Here is a 27,482-nt window from a genome sequence, read left to right as displayed (position 1 = left end):
CAAGCTAAGATACGAATATTTTCTTGATTTATCACACTTGCACTTGCTTTATACATTGATCACTACTGTTTTTGAGCATTTTTAAAGCATTTGTTTTATTTTCTGACCAAAATGGTCATTTCTGTGTTTGTTGGGTTTTCTAATTCTGTTTGCCTCTTATTGCCTTGCAAATGGACGAATTAGCCAGGGACTTAGTTGTTTGGTAGTTGTTTGTTCTTTTTTTGTTTATTCTGCACTTGAGAGCTGCTTTTGTTATGCTTTTAGATTAAGAAATTCCAGGATAATGCATTTTGTGGCAGAAAATGTTTACCTCGTCTCTCTGAGTTGGGAAGCACTCCAGTGTGGTTGTGTTTTTCATTTCCAACATGCATGGATCTGTACTTGTCAGGAAATTACCTAATGCATTTTTCTTCTTCTCTGGATTAACATATCTGCCTGGTATCTGCTATCTAAACTGTCTACGTATATTACTCTCTCTGCAGTTAGTACCTACGCTATTAAACGTATCTTTGTTGTACAATGTTATGATGTTACTCTGAATTATATACTACAAATTAGAAAATATTTTTTTTTATTTTAAGGCATTGCTATATTTCCTTGTATATAACTTAATGCTAACCAAATTTCTCAAAAATATTGCTACTGCAGTCTTAAAATACTGCACTTTTGTCTTGTAAGTATTCCTGTTGTATATTTCTCTTCTTCTGTTTTTGTACTGTTAAGTATCTTACAACTTGAATTGTTATTTCTTTTTCTTATTTTTACTAATTACTTTCCTGGAGCTGTTCTCCTCTGGTCTCCACTGAAAAAGGGCTCTCTGGGCCAGCTAGACTAACCCGGTTAATAAATGTAAAAATAAAAAAAAATAAAAAAATTAGCTACAGAGCATAGGAGTCGGCTTTCAAGCTTTTTTCTCTTCTATAAATCAGGCAAGTTTGCACAGAGCTGTCCACTGAGCAGCAGAGGTTAGCGGTGCCCTGTATAGTAGCAAATGTCTAGACAGTAAAATCTCCCTGTAAAGTTACTAATTGGTGCAAAACCTATTAAGCCTTGTAGTACTGTGTAGAACTGAGCTTACAGGAGCTAACATGTGCATCAAATAACACTACTATATCCTAGCACTGTATAACATCTTGCCCTTAACCCCAGGACCCTCTTAAAGCCCAATCCTTAATCCTAATGACAAAGACATAATGGATCTCTTGGAATATGTGTCACAGACAGGTACCTGCCTTGCATTGAGCAGAATTATACCTTCTGTAAGGATGATGGCACAGTTTGAAGAGAAAATAATTGATTTTAATAATTGGCTTAGTTTCTGGAGTCACTCCAGAAATCCAATATCTGTCAGCATGGGAGAACATGGTCAAAAGACCTCATTGCTTTGCCAAGGATGCTCTTCGCCTGCCCCCCTAGGACTTCAGATACTGTCTAAAACTTTATCCACCCACTTAGAGCCTTTTTTAGGCAATGCCAAAAAGACAAATCTACCAACATAGTCTACAAGCAACCTTAACATGTTACTGCTCAATGCCAGCAGTCTAAACAAGGAACTCCACACCCTTCAAGCCCTCCTCACTCTGCAGAATGTAGACATCTGTGCTGTGACCAAGACTTGGTTTAAAGCCATAGAAGGTACTCCGGCAGCACAAGGCTACAGTGTCTTACACACATTTAGACCAACAACAGCACAGAGTGGGGCCAAAGATGGAGGTGTCTTGATCTTCATTAACAAACATACCTCCAGTTTGGTTAAACAGGATGATACCATAGAGTTCATCCATGTACAAATTACCATAGATAAGGTCCCTCACTATGTCATGGCTAGCTACAGGTCACCATCTATGTCCCTAAAGTCTCACAGCTCTTACCTAAACCTACTAGAGGTGATCGCCATCCAGCCAAACACTCTATTCATTGGCGACTTTAACTACCCCTTTATAGAATGGGAAACATAGACTGCCTCAAACTCACATTCACAATGCTTTCTGGACTTTAGGAACACAAACACCGTAGATTAGATAGTGCACACTCCCACCAGAGGATCAAACATACTAGATCTGGTACTCACCAACATAGGAGAGAGTTGCACCCCCACCCCACCCCATGTCACGTCCTCACTAGTCAGGTTGGATCACAAAGCTCTCTCCTTTGAAATAAAACTCAACCCAGAAAACCCAGACACATCAGTAACATTTAAGAACTATGTTAAGGAAACCTATATCCTACTAAATGGCAGTTTGTCAAAATCCATGGCTTCTCCTAATCCCGAGACAACAGCTACCTATGCACAATTATTCAAAAAGTTCCTATACAGATATGAGAATGGCTCAATAGAGGCTACCATACCTACCAGAAATAAAATCCAAAACAAACACTTAAAACAAAACCTCACTGGTAAAATCCTCATCTAAACAGGGTATGTAACAAAAGAAGAAAACCCATGGCCAGAATCAGGAAGAGCAACTCCCTTAAAGACAAATGCTCTTTTATGCAACTAAACAAAAAGCTAAAGGTTTAATTAAGACCAACAAGGCTGACTATGAGGTCAGGATAGCCTCACAAGTTAAGAATAATTATAAGGCCTTCTTCAGCTATGTCTGGAACCTTAAAAGTAACACACAGCAGTGTGCTGGACTGGTGGTGGTGAATGGTACTACCTTCACCAATCAGGGTGACACAGCAAATCTACTGCCTGATAAATTTAGCTCAGACTCACCCCCACAACACCAGGTGATCCCCTCCAACATACTTCCCACAGATTATAGCAAGGACCAGGTACTGGCTACACTTGCTAAAGTCAAGAACACTGCCTCCATGGGTCCTGATAGCATCCCCGGTTGCCTCCTGAATAGTCTAAAACATGACCTATCAGGACCACTTGAGGCACTCTTCAACTACAGTCTTGAAACAGGCTATGTTCCAAGTGAATAGAGGACCACAACAGTCATTCCCCTCTGTAAGGGCGGACACCAACCAACGCAGGGAACTACAGACCCATCAATTTGACAGGTCTAATATGCAAAGCCATGGAGCGAATTACCATGGAAATGACAAACAAGAACAATGGCAACCTGCAGACAATGGACCCATCCCAGTCTAGCTTTGTTAAGGGAAGGTCATGCCCATACTCTTAGAGCAAGAAATCTGGACAAAGCTATACATAATGGGGGACAGAATTCCAAAAATTGGAACAGTTTTTAAATATTGTTCTTACAAACTTAGAAAGTGATAGAATAACAGGTTTTGCATTAGCATGGATTTTTCTGAGGGGTATGAAGTCCGAAACTCAAATGTCTGTCTTTATTTTCTGACTTCTACCATCAATGTTTTACCAATGACTTGGCAGAAAACCACAAATGTATGAGAAATGGACCAAAAATATGAGGCAAAAATCTGGACATTCTACGAAAATCTGTACAGTTGAGAGGTATCATACCTACTTAACGTGGTTAGCTTCTTTGAGAGAGTCACCAAGACAATGGATGAGGGTAAAAGAGTGCATACTGCTTATCTTGACCTGGCCAAGACATTTAATACAATACCCCACTCAGGCATTGTTGACAAACTCTCTGAGCTAAAACAAGTTCGACTTACACAAAAACTTAGAAAACTGGTTGCTAAGCACTCCAAACGTACGCGGCACTTCCACCAATATGAAAATTCTCAAAAATCACGAAACTGTAAACGTGGTCACTGACACTTTATTAAAAGAAGTTAAAGCGCTTTTCGTCATCCGAATAGGATGACTTCCTCAGAACTAATTCAAACCAATAACAGTAGTTATTTGTTTTGTGTTTTGCAAGTTTATTGAAATGAGTATATTATACGCACATATATTTTTATTGTTTATATATATGTTTTGTTACATGATAGTGTATAAATACACTATTTTAATTATTATGTATAGGTATTTTAATTTATTTTCATGAGACACTAAATGGTTAATGCTATTTATGGTGGGTGTTTTGTAAGAGCAATTCAACAGAATATTGTGTCAACCACTTTTAAATTATGTGAAAAAACAGTTTGAACTGCTAATTGATGATGATTGATTCCATTAATTGTAGGTAATTGACTGTTTAAGATGACTGTTATTGGTTTGAATTAGTTCTGAGGAAGTCATCCTATTCGGATGACGAAAAGCGCTTTAACTTCTTTTAATAAAGTGTCAGTGACCACGTTTACAGTTTCGTGATTTTTGAGAATTTTCAAACTCTCTGAGCTAGACATTAATCTCTACATAACTCACTGGATTGCTAGCTGATTCACAGACAGGAAGTAAGGATCAGTGAGACCACCTCCACTAACAGTCCGGTCACCAGCAAAATACCCCAGGATTCCTGGCTGGGCTTACTCCTGTTTGTCATCTAATTATTAGAAGTCAAGGCAACATGCAAGGCCTCTGGCTGATGAAGTTCACAGGTGACTGAAAAGTGGGAGCTATCACAGACTCCCCCAAAGATATCAACATCTTGTAAGAGAGTTTAACACAAACAAATGACTGGTGCCAAAGCCATTGCCTAAACCTCACTGTTAAAAAGTGCATTATAATGTCCTTTGGGAAACTGTCAACCCAGTTAAATACTCCATCAATAAATCACCCCTTAGAGTCAACCCATTAGAAAGGGATCTGGCAACATATGTAGACAGCAATCTGGCATTTGATCAACATATAGCTAGGATAATAAGAAAATCATTCTATATTGCCCAGCTTATAGGTAAGAATATAGCATTCAGGTCCAAGGAAGTTATAGTACTGTTATACTTGGCCCTTATCAGACATATCATTGAATACACTGACCCCTTTGGTATGTATCTAACCAGGCACTTACAGACATTGGAATGCCCACAAAGGTTTCTCACCAGGAGAACTCAGGAAATGAACACTCTGTCCTGCCTGATCTCCTAAAGGCTCTGCCTCTGTATTCAGTCTCCTACAGGCTGCTAAGATGGATCTTTGCCTGGCTTGAAGGGCTTTCTCAAACCCACCCTGACGGATCTGTTGCATGTGTGCAAAACATTAGTAGGAGCATGAATCCAGCAGTCATAACTTTACGTGTGACATAAATCAACCATGTTGGTGGGACAGACGTGTCCCAAAGGATCCTCAAACTATGGAATAGGTTTCCCATCCATGTAAAACAAAGTTCGTCCCTGACCTTATTCAAACAAAACCTTGACAACTGGATGGGAAATAGCAAATTTACCCCCTGGTCTGGCCCCCATATCCCTTATGGACAGATGCTGTCAATAAGAAAAGTTTTATCCTAACACCCCCTCTCCCCACTAATCCTTAGTTACTTCCCTACTAATATATCTCCCGTAGATGCCCATGATACTTGGGGATCCAAATGGTTTATGGTGCACAGCTAGGCTTGTAAGGGCCCTAGTGGCCATTAGCCTACTAACAACCTATGCATTCTGAAGTAATCAGTCTGTTGTCCTGCAATATTTTAGCATGTGAGTCGCTGACTACATATTTAGCATGCGAGTTCCTGACTACATATTTAGCATGTGAGTCACTGACTACATATTTAGCATGTGAGCCGCTGACTACATATTTAGCATGCGAGTCGCTGACAACATATTTAGCATGTGAGTCGCTGACTACATATTTAGCATGTGAATCGCTGACAACATATTCATCACTTGCAATCAGCCACAATGAGCATTACTGTCAGCACTGATGCAGCAGTGTTGCTGCTTTTCCTAACATGGTTCATTCCATAAATAATGGTACTCAAACCAGTAGGTGAGCAGCAGTGTCACCATTTTATATGCTTATGAATCAGTCTGCATCTTGACCTCCTGCATTTGCGTATTCCACATAATCATTTGCATGGTCACTCTCATTTACATATCATTATGCACTCATTTGCATGCACTGCATATTCTATGGTTCTGACCACTGCACTTTCATGTTACTGCTGTCTTTGAACTGCCTGGATCCTCTGCATGGCTACTTTCTACACTATCTTGTGTTGTGCATTGTTCCACTTCTCACTGATTTCCGCCCTTTGTGTTTCACACCTGTTTGCATTCCAGAGCTCAGCAACAAAACAAACTGGGACATTTGCACCTGAAGTATTTCTAATGGAAGTGCATTTTATATTTTATTTTCATTTTACATTTGCTTTCTGAAACTTTGAAGCATTTATAGGTACACAGTGTAGTTGAGTAAATTACAATGTAACGACAAAATAATGTTATACAACGTGTAATACAAACATACATATCTATAGAAAACTTAATGTTATACACTGTGTAATGCAAGTATATACACCTATAGAAAGCATAGCATCATATAATAGAAGACGTAACTTTATATACCTTGTAATACAAGTATACACACCTATAGAAAGCATAGCATTATATACCATGTAGAAAACATAATGTTATATACTGTGTAATGCCAATACACATACCTATACAAACTTTAGAAATTTATACAAACTTTACAAGAGACAAATTAAAAGGCAAGTTACAAACAAGATGTATATGAGAGCAAGTAATCCATATTTTGTCATTTTGAATTCTATTTGAGTCCACTGTTTCAAATTAGCTTCATTAATTAGCTCAATGAAACTATTATGGAGAGTAAGGAAAGAGATGAGAAAGAACAAAGAGCGGTAAAGAGGTGAGGAAGAAAAAATGAGGTGAGGGAGTAAAGTAGATTAAGGAGTGAGCAATGATTTCCAAAGTGTTGAATAGCATTCAGTGCTCTTTAAAAAAGAATAATATATACTGATTGTTCTTTACCCTAGTGAATATGTAACACCCCTGCACTGGTCCAGTAATCAAGGACCCTCAATCCTCACCACTAGAACCAGTGAGGGACATACACATTGGGAGGATGACAAGTACACACACAGTAAAGTACAATTTCCTTTAAGAGCACACAGAGATCACATTCAGTCTGGGGCTGGTTTCTCCCTCTTTCTCCAGATCCCCAATAAGACTTCCCAGTGACACAGTTATAGGGTTAAGATGTCAGCTGTGTGGCCAAGCTAAGACCTCCAACACCCTCTCTGTCCAACCAGTGTTTCGTGTCCCTGCTCAAGTAGCTGACAAACACACACACTTTGAGATATGATTGATATACAAACACACACACACACACACACACACACACACACACACACACACACACACACACACACACACACACCTGGGAAAGGCTGGCACAGGTTTACTAGCTATGCCCCCTTCTGCCCAGACTACAAGGTAGTAACTGCTGCCACCAGCCACCCATACTTATCAGCTACTGTAAGGCCCTTACAAAGGGTGCCCAATCCTCCTGTGTAATGTTACTATTACCCAAATGGTAAGTGTGACCAAGACTTTCAAAGCCATTTAGGAGTGGCCTGTACAGTGTCACCAAATATATATACAAGTACTTTAAGAGCTTAAATATCTCTAAACAAACCAGTCACAATTAGAAGGTTTAAATATATTTAATAATAAATAATAAAAGAACAAGACAATACTCAAACAACACAGTAACGGCAGAGTTCAGAATCACAGGAAATATTTTAAAATAACATTGCAAAACAGTCTCAAATAAGTACAAAAAACTTCTAAACAAATCTTTACTATATTCCTATCTGTATCTAAAAGATACTCTGCCCTAAATAACTTACTTACAGACCAAGGCAAATGTAGATGAGTGGATTTTCTTGCTAGGTCCAAGACAAGACACAAAATGCACAGACTTTCTCTGAGAGAGTTCTTAAATTAATAATCAACATTACTGCTGAGTTAGCTTGGATGACATCACTATTTGTCACCTGCCTTCAGTTCCCAAGCTAACAGAAACTTAACAAAATTTAACATTTCTCTGTGAAAAATACATATCTCTCAGATGTTTGCCTAGAACTGGAAGTCTTAAAACAATTAAATACTTTTACATTTTAGACCTAGTAATCACTTCTCTCCAAGACAATAGGAAGAAACTTCTAGCTCTAGACATTCTGTCTGCTTGCTGCACTGAAACTACTTTTTATATCACATCGTAAAGCACTTTTAATTTCAACTTATTTTCTTGCAGCATTGCAAGTTAACTCTGTATGTTCCAGCTTCTACTATTAAAATATACATTTGCACAGGAATATATATTTTATATACATTTATGTTCTTTTCATGTAGGGTACACTGTGGTTACATTCTTAAAGCTCAGTATATAACATAGAGTTCTGTATAAATTATAGCAATATTCACAAATAACATAGAATTATTTACAAAATTCCATCTAGCTGGGCAGGCAGCATCACAATTCTATATAAATCATATTAATATTTTCAAGTGACATATAATTATTCACAAAATTCCTGATAACTGGACTGTCAGTATTTCCCTGGTGTCACATTTCTCCCCTCCATGAAAACTCAAGCTAGTGTTTCAAGTGACCTTTGAGAATATTTGCCTGAGAGGGCTGAGCCTACCTGGGAATACCTTATCCCATGCCCTTTCTTGAGATTCCAGCTGTCTTGGCATTGCTGACCCCAGTACCGTGCTGCACTGTCCTATCATATGCCTGCAACCCTAGACTCCACCACAGTAATTTGGGATTTCCTGGCTGGCTCCCTGTAGCCATAGATCCCCCTCAGACTCCTCCTGCCTTATACTGCAAATGCTTAGCATAAGGGCCTTCCTGTCATAGTGAGGTTTCATCATGTTAACATGGTACAAGTTGTGCCCCTGCCTCCTACCTAGCAATTCTATCATGTAGTTAATAACACTAACCTTCCTTACCACCTTGTAGGGTCCCACCCAAGCTGCCTGCAGCTTGTTGTGTTTAACAGAAATGAGAACCATTACCTGCTGCCCTACAGCATACTCTCTAGCTTGAGCATTCCTGTCATGCCAGACATTTTTCTGTTGTTGGGCTTCTTTCAGGTTCTCCTGGGCCAAGCCCATGAGTTTCTTGAGCCTTGTTGTGAGGTTTAGAATGTTTGCCACAACAGACTCCTTGTGGGATTCACACTCACCCTCCCACTCATCTCAAATCAAATCTAGAGGTCCCCTCACCCTATGCCCATACAGCAACTCAAAGGGTGAAAAACCTGTGGATTCCTGGGGTACGTCTCTGTAAGCAAGCAACAGATGGGGCAGATGTTTGTCCCAGTCCCTCTTAAACTGGCCTGAGTATAACCTCTCAACAAGAGCATTATTCTGGGGATGGTAGGGGGTGATCTTTAGGTGCTTCACCTCACAGTACTTCTCAGACAAGCCAGCGGGTCTGTCATGAAACTGGCACCACTCTCAGTCAGTATTTTTTTTTTGGGAAAACCTACCCTGCTGAAAATCTCTAATAAAGCATTTGCCACCTTTTCTGCCTCAATGGAGAACAGAGCCACTGCATTAGGATATCTGGTAACATAATCTACTACCAATATTATATACTTTTTCCACGTGGAACTTGGGGTACTCGGAGGCCTCACAATAACTATAGCTACCCTCTGAAATGGCTCCTCAATGACAGGCAAAGGCATCAAAGGAGCTTTTACCTTGTCTCCTGCCTTGCCTACATTTTGGCACTCCTCACAGGTCCTGCTGTACCTGTTACATCTCTGGAAATCCCAGGCCAATAAAAGTTCTGCACAATACATATTTTTGTAGGTTTTATGGCCATATGACCTGCAAAGGGAATATCATGGGCTATGGCTAGAAGTGCCAGATGGTAGGCTTTGGGCACTACCAACTGCTGTATTCTCTCACCCTATATCCTTCCCTCAGTGGTCCACTCTCTATACAGTCCCAGTATACAGATTCCCCCTTCCCTTGAGAATCAGGTGCCTTAATAGCTACCTCCCTCAGACCTTGTAATGTAGGGTCTGAGAGCTGAGCCTGTCTCAACTCTCTCTTTGCAACCCTTCCCAGCTCCCCTTCCACAGGAAGACTGGTATCCTCTGACAGCGGTGCCTCACTGTCAGCCTTGGTACTACTACTCACCTCTGCCCTTACAATCACTCTGTCCAAGGGAATATCAACACCCACAAGCAGCTGTGGCTCACCTTCAGTCTCACTGCTACAGGGCAGCTCCTTCCCTAAAGTAATCACCTCACCAGTTCTGGCTGCAAGTGTGCGGTCTGTCTGGATATCCCCCAGGCTACCGAACCCATACGCTTCTCTCTAAGCCTGACTGCCTGTAACTGCATGCACACATGGTACTGCATTACCAAAATCATTCCCTATCAGGACATCTGCAGGGATATGCTCAAACATACCTACTTGCTGGCTTCCTTTTCCACCATACCAGTCAAGATGAACACTAGCCAAAGGTATTTGCAATGGGGTCCCTCCTAAAGCTCTGACTGGAATAGACTGCCCAAGCAAGTAATGCCCCTCTGTAACTATTGCAGGCTTCACAATGGTTAGGTCAGAGGTGTGTCTCTCTTAGCCATGGTCTCTTTCCCATTCACTAAGATAGAATACAACCTGTTGTGGTAGTTTGGTACCCTTGTTGTCTCGAGACAACCTACCATTGGCATTTTGTCATTCCCACCTACTGGCTCTTTTACCTTTTGTTCCCCACCTTGCCTCTGTTGGCATCTATATGGTTACATGGCCCCACTGGTTGCATTTAGAACATTGAACCTTTGGTCCTGGATGTGTACCTGGACTAGTGGCTTCCCCTGCTACTGGCAGACTCTGTTGGGGGCAGTCTGGGCTGCCCACCATTGGTTCCCTTATACCCATGAGCAGCACTGGGTGCCCCTTTCCTGTGCAGTGATGCCCTCCTTGCTAGGTATAGGCCTTCCTTCTTCCCCAACTCATCTACAGTATTGCATTGTCTATCAGCTAACCAGGTTCTCATGTCCTCAGGCAAAGTGCTAAGGGCTGCTTCCCTCACCAAAACATCTGCCAGCCCTTTAGAAGTGGTGACCTGACATCTACTCACCCACCTATGAAAATAAGTGCTTAGTTCAGCAATATATTCACCCACACTTTCATCTGCCTTGCTTCTATGCTCATGAAACCTTTTCCTATAAGCTTCAGATGTTAACTTAAAACATTCTAGCAAACAGTTCTTTACAACATTATAATCTAAACAATCAATATCAGGCAATTTGTAGATAACAGTTACAGTTTCCCATGAAGTATGGTGATCAGGAACCAGACCCAGAGCCCTTGGTGAACATTATACTGTTTATATTGTTTACATACCCTCTCAAACATATGAATGAAACTATCAGAATTATCCCCCTTTGTAAATTATGGAAGAAATTTACTGACATTTGTTGCTTTTGGGGTTCTGTTACTTCCTACCCCATTACCTGCATGACCCTGGCAAAGGGTCAGCATCTCCTTCTCATGCTGTCTCTGCTTCTTATTTTCCTCAGCTTGCAGCTGTCGCAGTTTCTCATTTTCCTTAGCCTCTAGATGTCTCAGTCTCTCTGCTTCTTATATTTCCAAATGCTTGGCCTCCAACTCAAGCCTCTTTTACTCCAGATGATTTTTAAGCCCTCTGTGTAAAGGTTGAGCTGTCCATTTTCTGAGAGTAAGTACATCTCCACGTTCAGTCTAATTGTCCTCCTGGTTGCTATTCTGTGATGCATCGGTGACTAAAGCTGGAATTATGTCTGCTTTAGTCAGCTTGGCATACAACAGTCCTTTATCCTGGCACATTTCAGCCAACTGGCTCCTTGTCAGTTTGCCACACTCCCCCACTGATGTGCTTGCCTGCTCTCCCTGACTAACTAAGCTAACAAAAAAAAATAAATAAAAAATTGTGATATGAACTCTGAATGTTCACTGCATGGCTGATTGAGAGTGCAAACACCTTCAGTGACCACTGTACACAGGCTACATGAATTTAATATCCACACCACAAGCCACTTAATATGTGATGTGGCTAACTCAGCACTGTCAAACAATTAATATGTGATGTGGATATCCATCCACTGCCAAACAATTAATATGCGATGCCCCTGCACTGGCCCAGTAATCAAGGAGCCTCAGTCCTCACCACTAGCACCAGTGAGGGACATAAACATTGGGAGGATGACAAATACACACACAGTAAAGTACAATTTCCCTTAAGAGAGCACAGAGATCACAGTCAGTCTGGGTCTGGTTTCTGCTTCTTTCTCCAGATCCTCAATAAGACTCCCCACTGTCACAGCTATAGGGTTAAGATCTCAGCCGAATGGCCAGCTAAGATCTCCAGCACCCTCTCCGTCCAACCAGTGCTTCATAATACACACACACTTTGAGATTTGATTGATATACAAACACACACACACCTGGGAAAGGCTGGCACAGGTTTACTAGCTATGCCCCCTTCTGCCCAGACTATAAGGTAGTACTAGCTGCCACCAACCACTCGTACTTATCAGCTACTGTAAGGCCCTTAGCAAAGGGTGGCCAATCCTACTGTGAAATTTTACTACTATCCAAATGGTAAGTCTGACCAAGACTTTCAAGGCTATTTAGGAGTGGCCTGTACAGTCTCACCAAATACATTTGCAAGTATTCTAAGAGCATAAATATCTCTAAACAAACCAGCCACAATTAAAAGGTTTAAACATATTTAATAATTAATAATAAAAGAACCAGACAATACGCAAACAACACAGTAACTGCACAGTTCAGAATCACAGGAAATATTTTAAAACAACATTCCAGGGCAGTCTCAAATAAATACAGAAAACACCTAAACTAATCATTACTATATTCCTATCTATGTCTAAAATATACTCTGCCCTAAATAACTTACTTACAGAGCAAGGCAAATGTAGATGAGTGGATGTTACTGCTAGGTCTAAGACAAGACACAAAATGCAAAAACATTCTCTGAGAGAGTTCTTAAATTAATAATCAACATTACTGCTGGGTTAGCTCGGATGACACCACTCTTTGCCACCTGCCTTCAGTTCCAAGGCTAAAAGAAACTTAACAAAATTTAACATTTCTCTATGAAAAATACATATCTCTTAGATGTTTGCCAAATACATATCTCTTAGATGTCTCTGAGCATGTAGCCCAGGCTGGTATGACCCTGACCTTGAGTAGCATCTTACCCTCACCAACAATGATGCCACAATATGAAGACAAGATGATCAATTTCAACAATTGGCTTAAATATTGGTGTCATTCAAAGGGGATCCAATGCCTGTCAGCCTGGGATGACATGCTCGACAAGCCATGATGCTTCGCTAGGGACAGCTTGCACCTGTCACCCCTGGGCTTTCGGATATTGGCAAAGGTTCTTGCATCCCCATTAGTGCCTTTTTTAGGCAAGGCTCAAAAGACAAACCCACCGCCATAGGTATCACAAAGGATAAGAAACTAAGAGTAATGCTACTCAACGCCAGAAGTCTAAACCTCAAGATGCACGCACTCGAAACTCTCCTTAGCATGGAGAACATCGATATCTGTGCAGTAACAGAAACCTGGTTCAAGTGTCCCGAGAGCACCCCAGCACTACCAGGTTATACCTCATACCATGCTTTTTGGCCCCAAAACTTGGACCGAACCACAAAAGGAGGGGGAGTATCAATATCCATCAAAGATACCCACACCTCCAGGTTGGTGGCACAGCACGAAGCATCAGAGACTATCCATGTGCAACTAACAGTGGGTAAAACTGCCTTCCAGTTTATAGCCTGCTACAGACCACCCTCCCAAACCCAGGAACCTCACTCAGCATTCCTGAGAACACTGGAAAATATGAAGGTCTCTCCAAACACCATTATATTGGGCGACTTCAACTACCCAAACATAGACTGGGAGCATTACTCTAGCTCCAACACCCTAGCCCAAAGGTTCCTAGAATTCATAAACTCAAATGCTATGGAACAACTTGTTACCACTCCCACAAGAGGGGAAAACATACTGGACCTGATCATCACCAACATGGGGACTCTATGCTCCAGACTAGATGTGTATCCCTCACTGGTAAGATCAGACCATAAACTAATCTCACTGGATATTCACATCCCGACCCCACCCCCTGCCCAGAAAACCACAGTGAAAAACTTTTCTAAAGCAAATTTCACACTCCTCAAAACCGAGGTGGAATCATTCAAAGTCCCCGAGCCTGTGGAAAATACGGCCCAGACCACAGAATCCTTTATAAACGCATTCTATGAACACCTTCAGGAATGCATGGATCATGCAATCCCAAATAAAACCAAGACCCAATCCTCCAAAGGCAGACATCCTGTCTGGTGGATCCCAGCCATAAACAAACTATACAATAGAAGGAGGAAGCTACTACATGATAGAGCAAAATCCCAAAAAGAGAAGGCATCTCTGATCAGTATGAGCAAAAAACTACGGGCACTCATAAAATCGTCTAAGGCCAGCTTCGAGAGAAAAATTGCATAGGACACTAAGGATTATCACAAGGCTTTCTTTAGTTATGTTAGGAACCTGGGTGGGAATTCCCAGATATGCTCAGAATTAGTCCAAAATGACAAAAAATACATTGAACCCACAGACATTGCCAACATCCTAGCTGACAGGTTCAGCGCAAACTTCTCCCCCCCCCTCCCCACCAAAAGGGCAAATATCTATCCCAGCAGAGTGCTTCCCCCTGACATCTCAGATGCTCAGGTAAGAGCCGCCCTCTCCAAAGCAAAAAACACAGCATCAATGGGACCAGATGGTGTCCTGGGCTGCGTCCTACATGAACTCCAAGAAGAGCTAAACCCAAACATAAAACTACTGTTCAATCTCAGCCTTACTACAGGACATGTACCCAAAAAGTGGCATACAGCAACAGTGGTCCCTCTCCACAAAGGTGGTGCCTCAATGTATCCTGGAAACTATCGCCCCATAAGCCTGACTAGCTTGGTCTGCAAAGCTATGGAAAGGATCATCATGGACCTCATAAATAAAGATATTGGGGACCTACAGACACTGGATCCCACCCAGTTTGACTTTGTTAAGGGCAGATCTTGCCTCTTAAACCTGGTCGATTTCTTTGAAACAGTCACCAAGGCCATTGACGAGGGGAAGGTGGTCCACACAGCCTACCTGGACCTTGCAAAAGCCTTCGATACAATACCCCACTCGGGCATTATAGATAAGCTCACCAGCTTAAATATAAACCCCTATGTCACTAGATGGGTTGCAAACTGGCTCAAGGACAGAACCCACATGGTTAGAATTGCTGGAGCCATGCCAGACTCCAAACCAGTTACAGGTGGTGTCCCACAAGGCTCAGTCCTGGGACCTCTCTTGTTCAGTATATATTTCTCGGAGGTACAGGCCAACATGGAAGGACTGTGGCTGACCAATTTCACAGATGACTGCAAACTGGGCACCATAATTGACTCTCCAGCCGACACAAGCATCCTCCAAAAGAACCTCATAAAAACAGACAACTGGTGCCAGAGCCATGGCCTTAAGCTAAACACCAAAAAGTGTATAGTCATCCCCTTTTGCAAAAACAAAGTGCCCACAAATTACCACATAGGTGGTAATCCATTAAGTACAGAAGAAGTAATTAGGGACCTGGGGACCCAAGTTGATAGCAATATCTCATTTGACAACCACGTGGCCAAAGTGGTTAGAAAAACATTTTATATAGCCCACCTAATCATGAAGGGATTCACATCTAGATCAGGGGAGGTCATCGTGCCTCTTTACTCATCCCTCATCAGGCCCATAATTGAGTACAATGCCCCTTTTGGGATGTACCTTACCAGACACCTGCAGCAACTGAAAAGACCCCAAAAGTACCTCACCAGGAGGATCAAAGGGCTCAAACAGATGCCATATGCTGCCCGGTTAAAGAAACTCCAGCTGTACTCAGTGGCATACCACCTGCTCAGAGGTGATCTGTGCCTGACGTATAAAGCCATGTCCACCCCGGAATTAATGGACATGCTGCACCTCAGAAAATCCAAATCCCATCGAGCTACGCGCTTGAGAGACTTGAACCTCAGCACTGAAATAAATAGTACATGCTGGAGGGACAGATTCATAACCCAGAGGCTCCCTTCACTCTGGAATAAAATCCCTGTCCAGGTTAGGCAGAGTCCCTCATTGACTCTCTTCAAGAGGAATCTTGATGAGTGGATGGGAGATCATAGGTTTACCCCGGGTATCACTTCTGTGTCACTGTTAGACAGAGGCCCAGTATACTAACCTCGAAAAAGGGCATAGCAAAATTAATTTAAAATGGGTGGCGAAAGCCAAACACACTCTGGCTAGGCTTATAAATGCCCTAGGGCAGATAGCCTAGTATGAACCTATGAACCTAAAACTGGAAGCCATAAAACACTTAAATACTTTTACATTTTAGTCCTAGTAATTACTTCTCTCCAAGACAATAGAAAGAAACTTCTAGCTTTAGACATTGTGTATGCTTGCTGCACTGAAACTACTTTTTATAGCACATCGTAAAGCACTTTTAATTTCAGCTTATTTTTTTGCAGCCTTGCAAGTTAACTCTGTATGTTCCAGCGTCTACTATTAAAACATACATTTGCACAGGTATATAGTGTACATACATTTCTGTTCTTTTCCAGTAGGGTACACTGTGGTTACATTCTTGAAGAATAGTACATAACATACAGTTCTGTATAAATCATAGCAATATTCACAAATAAGATAGAATTATTTACAAAATTCCAGCTAGGTGGGCTGGCAGCATCACAATTCTATATAAATCATATTAATATTTTCAAGTGGCATAATTATTTTCAAAATTCCAGATAACTGGACTGGCAGTATTTCTCTGGTGTCACATCTAGTACATCTCCAACCAGAATAATAACAATTGAAAAGTTTGTTCTGTGCACCACAAGAAACTAGTTGTGCTTAATTCCCAGCATGTCCTTTGGCTGACAGGGGTCCAGATGGAAAGATAGAATCATCAAGAGGAGGAGACAAGTATTACTGAAACTGAATTCATCTTCAAGCCTTGGTGAGTGCCTTCATGTGGTGAACCCTTTTTTTTTTTTTATAAATTTCACCAAGATCACACTAATATATACGTTGCATTTTATGTTATGGAGAAAGGTAGGTCAAAAAAATAAAGCAGAAGATAGGGTGCCCAGGTCCCAGTATAAAAAAAAAAAGATGCCCATTCCTAGTGTATGCACTGGTGCCAGGACCAGAACAGGGGCAGCGAAGAATCCTTAGAATATGGAAACATTCCTATTCTTATTTATATGGGCTAGGCCAGGCTAAGGGTGACCCTCGTGCAGCAGAAGGAAGAAAAAGTCCAAAACAATGTATAAGATAGAAAGAGCTAGAGATAATACAGTGATCTGTTAAGGATAAGAAAGAGATTATGTATTTTTACTATTACACACATAAGAAAAAAAAAAACAGCATTTTCACACAGAGGATATGTAGTAAGAGTAAGAAAGAACTCAAAGGAAAGACAAATATTGCACAAAAAACTGTCAAAACCTCCAGATAATAATTTAAGATCCTTATCCGCACTGCTAGTGCTGTGGTAGTGTTGTCGCCTCACAGCAAGACGTTGTCCCATTCGATTCTCAGCTAGAGTATCTACTGTGGAGACATGCGTGAATGGGCATACCTTCATTGAAGGTTGTGCGTTAGGACCGGCAGCTCAGCATGTAAAAATCAACTGCCAATCATTAGCGGACCGGAGTTCCGCTGTGGCGACCCCTAACTGGGAAAAGCCGAAAGGCACAACAAGTGCAACATATCAACGCATTACCAAAATGAAAAAGTTTTTTTTTTTTTTTTTTTATATATACCAAAGACATTCTAATTCTTGGGCATTTTTTAATTTGGAAAACTGGGGCATGCATGGCTAGGCTTCAAAAGATTCAAGGGCTAGTAGACCACTAGCCTCCTATGAACCTATAAAAAAGCATTCAACAGCATCCTATAGTTTACGGATAATGAGATGCTTACAGATGTACAAGGACCTACACGAGTTATATCACAGCGACTAAGAAACAGTGGCAAACTACTTTACAACTGTGTCATAATAAATAGCAATTTTTCCCCAAAGAAAAAATCCAGAGGGGTGTTGCCAATGTGATTCTTTATACCACCACTGTATTACCTTGCTCTTAACCTCGTAAACTATTCACTAAACAGACTAGGCTATGTTTACAATTTAACTTTGAAAAAACAATCTTGTCCAAAGATATCTCATCTACCTTTTAAGGAATGATTTAAACCTGTACAGCTCATCAATCATTACTGAAAGCACAAATACAAACGGGTACCCTTTCCCAGATGATATAAGAATTACATTTGGACTTGATAAATGTGCAAAAGCATTTATAACAGGAAATATGAAGCACTAAGAAAGGACTATAACATAAAGAAACTTGAACTGGAGTGTGTAAATATTTGGGAAGAGATGAAAGGTCAGCAATAAAATATGAACAAATGAAAATATTAAATATTTTAGAAGACTAAAGCTAATATTAAAAACTCCTTTGACATCATACCTCTTGACATCTTAGTGCAAAAAATCTGAACAAAGCATAAAATAATGGGAGCACAAAGACCCAAAAATAGGGACAGATTTCAGATATTGTCTTTGTAAATGTAGAAAGTTGATAAAATAATAAGACGTGTTAGTGTGTATTTTCTGAAGGAAATGAAGCCTGACACTCAAATGCATGTCATTATTTACAGACTTCAATCCTCACTGATTGATCAGAAAGTCACACATTTTATGAGGAACAAACCAAAGATATGAGGCAAAACTCTGGACATTCTGCACAAATCTGAACAGTAGAGAGGCATGCTTGAAATGTAGGAATAAGGTTCAGGCTATAAATCAGCTTGCTCTTCCTGTTCTAACTTAAAGCCCACAATTATAGTGGCAAGAATAAAGAGCTCCCGTAACAACTACATGTTGATCACGATTTGATGCATAAATAGTTAAAGAAACGTGAACTTAAACCAAAAGATAACAGATTGATAGTAGTAGCTTAAGGTACTGGGTTACCTACACTTTGGTTCACAAAAAAGTGGGAGATGCAGATAAATGCAGGTTCTATAGTACAAAACTAAACCCAGCTGCTACCTATGATGCACTCATGGCTGAGGTTCTATACACTGAAAGGTGCAACAATATGGCAAGACTGTTGCACTGGTGATTGTGAAAACATGCAATACAAAAGTAGCTAAGAAACACTGGAAACATAAATTACTGAAAAACAAAGAAGTTCTAATTAGACTGGATCATGCAAAACCAGCAGTTAAGAAAACAGAAGCAAAAAAAAAAAAACAGATACAGTAGTAAAAGAAAAACTAAAAGTACCCTGCTTACTGAGAGGCACAAAGTAAAATGCCAAGATATGTAAGCAGAAACTAGAGCAATATGAGATAAAAAATCACCCAGATAGGTCAACTAGCAATAGGAGAAACAGGACCAATAAAAAACAATTTTCAAGCATGTTTAAATATGCAACCAATACATGTAATTTCATATAGCGTTGTTGCCTCACAGCAAGAGGCTCTCCCATTCAATTCTCGGCTTGGGTTGAGAGTGTCTTGTGTGTGGAGTCTGCATGTCCTCCAAGCGGTCGAGTGGGCGTTCGAAAGACATGCGTTGAATGGGTGTGCCTTCATTGAAGGTTGGGCGTTGGGTTGGCAACTCGACACTATAAAAACCAACTGCCAATCATTAACGGACTGGAGTTCCACTGTGGCGACCCCTAACTGGGAAAAGCCGAAAGACAAACAACAACAACGACATGTAATTTCATATGAATTGGGTGAGACTGAATTAGGTCCAATGGGATCAATGTTCTACTGTGGTTAACAAACTGAACATAAATAAATAAATGAATAAAATAAAGTAGAGAGGTGCAGCAATTAGTGTTGTCACCTCACAGCAAGAGGGTCTTTAGTTTGATTCTCAGCTGGGGTGCCTTCTGTGTGGTAGAGTCTGCATGTCCTCCCTGCATTTGTGTAGGTTTCTTCCGGGTGCTCCAGTTTCCTCCTACATTCCAAAGACATGCTTCTGGAGCATTTCTCCCTGGGCTGAAAATGGGTTCTGTGCCAGTTGGACATTCCTAGTAAACAAATGTTAATTAAAATAAAAAGTGACAAATGCAAAAAGAGTTATTTTTGAGTACATTGTGGGTGCTGAAAAACAAGGTGCTGGCGAACATCAACGTCTGACATAATATTACTTTCATGAACTTTAATTGCACCTTGACCCAGAAATAGGGCCCATGCCTGTCACTATATAAGAAATCCAAAGCAACATAAGACAAAGAAACATTGTGTCAGTTATCAGTATGACACTAACATTGTGTCAATTATCAGTATGACACTGTGACATTATGTCAGTTATATATGAAGAGGATCACCAAAGGAACACTGCAGCACTAAATCCAGAAAATTTATTGAAAAAAAGTTAAGCGCTTTCATCAAAATCACAAGACTTCATCAGAACAAGAACATGCAAAAAATGCCATATTTAAATACCTTAACCCTTACAGCCATTGGGTGACAAAGCAAACATCATTTCCTGTAAAATAATTAAGCAGTTTAAAAAGACAGTAACACATAATCACAGTAACTGCCCACTAGAACACATCAATTGCCACTTACCAACCACATAGACATAGTATGATTTAAAACACAGATCTTGAATAAAATCACATAAAAAGCTGATTTTAGATTTAATACAGAACTAAGGGATAACTTGTCATTGAGCCCAGGTGGCTGACATGCATTTAATTTGATCTGCTACTTTAGCTCTAAATATTCAAGGAAGTCATCATCGGGCCCCCCTCGTGGACACAGGTCTACTTGTTCAAGTACAAAAAATTGAAAATAATGTGTCAGGTGTACCTTTATATGTTTAAATAAAGCATTGGTTTCTTTATTTTTTTAGTATATCATAGTTGTGTTGATATATTCTTTGTCTGAGGGCTCTGATTGCCTTCCCCACATAGTACCCCTCACATACCATACAGGTTGCAATATATACCACTCCCTCGGTGGTGTAGTTACCCCTTTATCTGTGTCTATGACATAGCTGAAGAAGTCAAATCAAAAAGAGCTGGGCGTATTTATTCTACACTCTTGGAGAAGCCTGAAGGTTTGAATAGAACCTCTGGTTTGGTCAAAACTGACAGTTTTACTAGGGCATGTGTCCTGCCCTTCACTAGGGATTTTTTTAACATTAGAAGCTTCATTTATGATTTTTGGACCATTTTTTGTTTGGATGAGAAGATCAACAAAAGGTTGGGGGGAACCTCTTGTGGTTTACAAAAAGGGCACCTCCTTGAAAGGCCTGGTGGAGAGGAAAAAGTTAAAGGCAGGCCTAGGTGGAACCTTTAAATGTGGAGGTGTGGACAATGCCCCTATATATTGGCTACTGATTCCATTAGAGTCAGGAACTATGGTAAATTTACTACTAATAGGAAGTGTTACTGTTACACCAAGGGAGTGGTATAAATTGCAACCTGTATGGTATGTGAGGGGTACTATGTGGGGAAGACAATCAGAGCCCTCAGACAATGAATATATCAACACAACTATGATATACTAAAAAATAAAGAAACCAATGCTTTATTTAAGCATATAAAGGTACACCCGACACATTATTTTACATTTTTTGTACTTGAACAAGTAGACCTGTGTCCACGAGGGGGGCCCGATGATGACTTCCTTAAATATTTAGAGCTAAAGTAGCAGATCAAATTAAATGCATGTCAACCACCTGGGCTCAATGACAAGTTATCCCTTAGTTCTGTATTAAAACTAAAATCAGCTTTTTTATGTGATTTTATTCAAGATCTGTGTTTTAAATCATACTTCAATACATAATACATTAACATCTATGTAGTTGGTAGGTGGCAATTGGTGTGTTGTAGTGGGCAGTTACTGTGATTATGTGTTACTGTCTTTTTAAACTGCTTAATTATTTTACAGGAAATTATGTTTGCTTTGTCAACCAATGGCTGTAAGGGTTAGGGTATTTAAATATGGCATTTTTTTGTATGTTCTTGTTCTGATGAAGTCTTGTGATTTTGACGAAAGCGCTTAACTTTTTTCAATAAATTTTCTGGACTTAGTGCTGCAGTGTTCCTTTGGTAATCCTCTTCATATATTTTTTACTTAGTTTTGGTGTTCGTTATTTCTAATTATGTCAGTTATCAGTATGACACTGTAACATTGTGTCAGTTATCAGTATGACACTGTAACATTGTGTCAGTTATCATTATGACACTGTAACATTGTGTCCGTTATCAGTATGACACTGTAAGGTTCAGTTGTGTCAGTTATCAGTATATGAGACTGTAACATTGTGCCAGTTATCAGTATGACACTGTAACATTGTGTCAGTTATCAGTATGAGACTGTAACATTGTGTCAGTTATCAGTATGACACTGTAACATTGTGTCAGTTATCAGTATGAAACTGTAACATTGTGCCAGTTAACAGTATGACACTGTAACATTATTTCAGTTATCAGTATGACACTGTAACTGTATCAGTTAACAGTATGACAGTGTACGGTACATGTAAGTAGAGTTGCAGACTCTAGTCATGTTTTTGTTTTTACTAGCATTACCACTGTAGGTAAGACAGAGTTTTAAACTCATAAGTAATGCTTTATCTTTCTCCATTCATTATTCTATCAAGATTACAATGACACATATCCCTAGGAGGGCAACAAGACTGCATCAAAGTTCAAAACTTGTAACATACTCTCGTAGTTATCAAGATACCCTGTGACACACACACACACACACACACACACACACACACACACACACACACACCTCTTAGAGCAGAAAATCTGGAAAAAGCAATAATAATGGGGGGACACAAAGGCCCAAAAATAGGGACAATGTTTAAATATTGCTCTTACAAACATAGAAAATTGATATAATAACAGGTTTTGCATTAACATGACTTTTCTGAGAGGTATGAAGTCTGAATCTATATCATTATTTTCTGACTTCAGTTCTCAATGATTTGTCAATGATTTGCCAGAAAACCACTATTTTATTGAGAAACAGTCTGGATGTCAGCAGAATGAAACTGATTCAGCTAACTAAAGCATTTTAAGCAATATGCAAAAAAAGTGTTTACCATGTATGTATTAGGTTTAACTCTATATTTAAGGAAAAAAGTCCTGGTATTGACTGTTAAGTTGGAACCAATGCACTGTCATCTGAGGAGTTAATAAACAGTTGTTCTCCCACTCTAACATATGCACTCATATTCATTTACTGAATTCCAGATTATTCATGCATTTCAAAGATGATGCCTTAAGCAGCTGTCTGTATACACCAGTATAAAGGAGGGGGAGAGGCTGCTAGCATGATATTCAAGGCGTCATTTTAAATAAGCAGGAGAAGAGTAAACATAAATACAACTTTTGTGCAAAGCAGCCAACAACTGTATGCTCAGTCTCAGAGCAGCCAACAACTGCATGTTCAGTCTCAGAGCAGTCAACAACTGCATGCTCAGTCTCAGAGCAGCCAACAACTGCATGCTCAGTCTCAGAGCAGCCAACTGCATGCTCAAACAGTCTCAGCATTCAAAAAGTGCCGTCACAATTTATGAAGACTCTCAATTCTCAGTCATGCACGTAGCCTTAACGTACCCCTTTAAAATACACACAGCCCTGATATGCTACATACTCACAGACTGAATGTACTTTTCCACCAAAAGACAAAGGTAGTGCCTTGTGTTTAGTATCTGAGAATCCAGCAAGTTGGATTCCAGAGAAGAAGAGAGAACCACAGTTTCCAGGGCGGTACCAGTGCACATATCCTCATGCTTCATATAATGGGAGGACATTTGGCTGCGTTTTTTAATTAATGTCTGGACAGTACTGTCTTTCTAAGACAAATACAACATAATGCAAAAATGTACACTGTTACAACAGTGAGTTGTTAATACGCCTTGTACCTGCAGGCTTATGTATTTAAATGAGAAAGAAAGCTGTTTTCAACAGGCACATGTTGGGACATTACTAATCAGACAGTAGGAATTAACTATTGTGTTCTGTTCTTTGTACTGTTACCATTATGTTACATTACAACCCTGTATGTGATTTACAACATAATATGCTCACAGGAAGGTACTTTAAATAAATGTGACATCTTCCAGTATGAACATTCAGCAATGAATACTTCAAAAGTATATCAGGCAGTGGAAGGGGTATATTAGGTGGGGCTTGTTTCATCTACAGAGCTGATTGTGTCTGTCTCTGGTCACCTGGGATATCATTGGTAACATCAAAGCTTTGAGTTGGAACTTATTATAGCAGGTGAAATCCAAGTGCATGCATATATATATGTGTGTGTGTGTCTATTGACATACTGTTCAACAATATGCTACATATTTATTATTTCCTATCACACACACGTGAAATGTATTGCTGTTGCTTTTTATTGTAAAGCCATACAGTGCTACAAACACAGATATATTTACTTTATTTACAATAACATGCCTTCTCTTGTTATTGCTTATATATTAAGCCTGGAGTAGACTGAACTGCACAACCATCTTTCCATGATGTAGATACATTATTGCAGTAATTACAGTGCACAGACTCAACACTTGGAAGGATGCACCTTACAATGACACACTCTCAAATGCACGTAGTAACAGTCATAGAGATCGCACATGTAAGTCACGGCAAGCATCACACACGCAGACTCCACTGACTAGTAAGAAGCAGAGATTAAACGGTTTTCATTCTTATGTACCTGCTTTCAGCTGAATAAAAAGATAATGTACAGAATGCTTGTTTCTCTCCTCGGCATTTAAGCTGTGACCCCTTCCTCTGGGTTATTTTGAATCTTCTTTCCCACAAAATTACATACTTTCAGCCATTTAGATCTATAAAGGAAATGCATGGATGCAGAAATGATTGCCCTCCCTTTAAAATATCTCATCCATCCACATGCACACCCACATGCAGTTGCCGGCAGGCTTTCCCTTACCTGTTTATGTCTTTGTGCTTTGAGCAGAGTTATCAGAAGCCTAGAGCAGACTCTGAGTGAAGCCGAACAAAGCAGTGCTTGAAGGACATAAAATGAATGTCGCTCTTTATAAAGTGCAATGTTTAGATTTGTCCGCAGTTGCTGAAGGCTGGAAATCTTCTCTTAGATTCTCAATCCCTCTCCCTTCCTCTGTCTCTGTCCCTGTCTGCAGCTGCTACAGGATCCCAGAGTCATGTGACAACCCCCCCCCCCCCAAAGCATCATCCCTCTGGGACTCTAATCAGCTAGTCAGCCCAGGGCCTAGGCATGCAGGAGTGTGAAATGCTGCATTTATTACTTCAGAGTTTTATTTCAAGCAGCATGGATGACTTTATTACTACAAGTCCTTTTAGTGTACGGAGCAGTATGGTGTTAAGTTCCTTTATTCTGGAGGGGAGGTGTTGAACAGTATGACCTCAAATTAATAAGCCCACCTGTGGCATTAACAAAAGGCTATGGTGACACGCTCATACATATTTGCACAGAGCTGTCCTTACAGAATGGCTTCAGCTGAGTGGGAGGATACTGCATTCTAAAGTTCATTGTGCATTCCAGCCACAAACTTTTGGCATAGCCAGCTGTCAGGAGTTAATTTCTCCAGACTCAATTCATTTTTAGGCTCGTGTTGATAAGAGCAAAGGCTGACTATACTTCTGGACAAAGATTTTAGTCACTGAGACAGCACTGTATTTGTGATTACATGCCAGACCTTTGTCGTACATGGCAGCGTACAGTACCAGATGCATTTTTATATTTAGTCACTGAGACAGCACTGTATTTGTGATTACATGCCAGACCTTTGTCGTACACGGCAGCATACAGTACCAGATGCATTTTTATTTCTTGACTCTGTCTGTTCCTGGAACGGTTTGATTTCTGTTTTAGCAGCAATTTTTATTTATCTATTTGGTTTTGTGTGATCTGTCTTTCTAGCCCTTTTTCATTTTAAAGCTGAACTAACAAAATTAAACTTTATAGTGTGAACACTCAAATCATAAGTAAATTATTTAGTGAAAAAGATAAAACATAAGCAAACATAGGTCATAATAAAAATCAAATAATCTATGCATAAATTGCAAATTAATAATACATTTTAAAATTCCTGAAAACATGTGTAAATGAACAGCTATAAAACTGTTAAGGTGGACACCTTTTATAAATTCCGTTCCTGTGGTAGTTCTGAGTTTATGATTCCAAGAACAAACAGAGGGCATACATTAAGTAAATGTATTTATTTATGTATGTATGTATGTATGTATGTATGTATGTATTTATTTTATTTTATTGACATTTGTTTACCCGGAAAGTCCATTGGGTCAAGCTAGCCCATTTTCAGAGGAGAAAAGCTCTAATGTAAAAAATAATACATAAAATTACAAAAGGTTTACAAAATTACATAGAAAGAAATATGACTAAATAAAACAATGTATAAACAGAAAAGTAGACATATGGACAATAATAGCTTGAAAATTGTACAGTGCGCAATACAGTGGTTTCTGAATTAAACAAAGTGCAGAAAAAAGTATATAATTTGAGGCATTATTTAGCTCAAGCAGTAGAAAAATATGAATTTAAGTTAGCAAGAAAGGCATATAGGTATGAGATTATAATGGTATCGGTGTAAGGAAATAAATGAAGGAGAAACAAAATAGGGGGTAAAAGTGAAAGGACAATAAAAAATAGGAGAGAAAGAAGATTAGTAAAGTAAAAGGAAAGTGGAAATGGGGTGAGAAAGGTGGGGAAAACAAGTGAGGAGGTAATAAATATCAAGGGGGGAATTCGGTAGAAGTTTGTTAGGAATTTAAGATACAAAGGAATTATGAGGAGAAGCTGGATCTAGACAGATTCAGGGTTTAAATAGTAGTTTAATTTTAAATAATGCCTGGGGTAGGAACTGAACAGTTAAATATCCACTTGGAGAAGAAATGATTGTGCACTGCACTTTTGAAGTTAGGAGGTCTTGGTTGTAAGCGGATAGATGCCGGAAGGTTATTCCATATTTTAGAAATTGTCCAGGAGAATAATAACCCTGCACGTAGTTTGGGTTTGTGTATTTTTTAGAAGATATTGGTGTTCAGAACATAGAGGCCAAGCTGGATTGTAAACGGTGACTAGGAAGTTGAGTGCAGGACAGTCATGAGGCTTATATAACAATTTATCAGTGGTTGTGACCTGGAGGAGGACAAGGTAGTGGGGGAAGTTCAAGCCATTGTAATTGTTTTAGGGCAATAGAGTGATGAGTAGAATGGCGACTATTTGTGGCAAATTTAGCAATCTTGTTATAGCAAGTTTTTAATTTAGATTTCAGGGACGACTACAAGTTAGTTAATAAAGAAGCACCATAACTTAGTGAAGACAGAAGGTAGGATAGTACTAATGCTTGTTTAGAAGGAAGGGTGGGAGAGGAACTTGTTAGGTCTGTAGAGTAGCTCCAGATTTTTGTGGGTCTTGCTTTTATTGTTTTGAATATGAAGATCGAATCTGGAGTTTTCATCAATAATTACTCCTAATAGTTTAGTGTAGGTTACTAATGCAATTTTGATGGAGTTAAGAGAGAATAT

At 39.8% G+C, this 27,482-nt stretch overlaps 1 protein-coding gene across 1 annotated transcript in view; it reads right to left on the bottom strand.

The window, feature by feature from the left end:
• SLC4A3 (solute carrier family 4 member 3) overlaps positions 1-25,111 on the bottom strand; it is a 2,820,719-nt gene extending 2,795,608 nt beyond the window's left edge. The window contains exon 1 of the mRNA XM_044074803.1: positions 24,883-25,111. The gene's annotated coding sequence lies outside the window, so the exon portion shown is untranslated. The remainder of the gene's footprint in view (positions 1-24,882) is intronic.
• Positions 25,112-27,482: the final 2,371 nt, after the last annotated feature.

This window comes from Protopterus annectens, chromosome 6.part0 (assembly GCF_019279795.1).
Source record: "Protopterus annectens isolate FY-2018-M chromosome 6.part0, PAN1.0, whole genome shotgun sequence".
NCBI lineage: Eukaryota > Metazoa > Chordata > Ceratodontiformes > Protopteridae > Protopterus > Protopterus annectens.
Note: the sequence above shows the minus strand (reverse complement) of the source record. Positions and strands in the feature narration are given on the sequence as shown.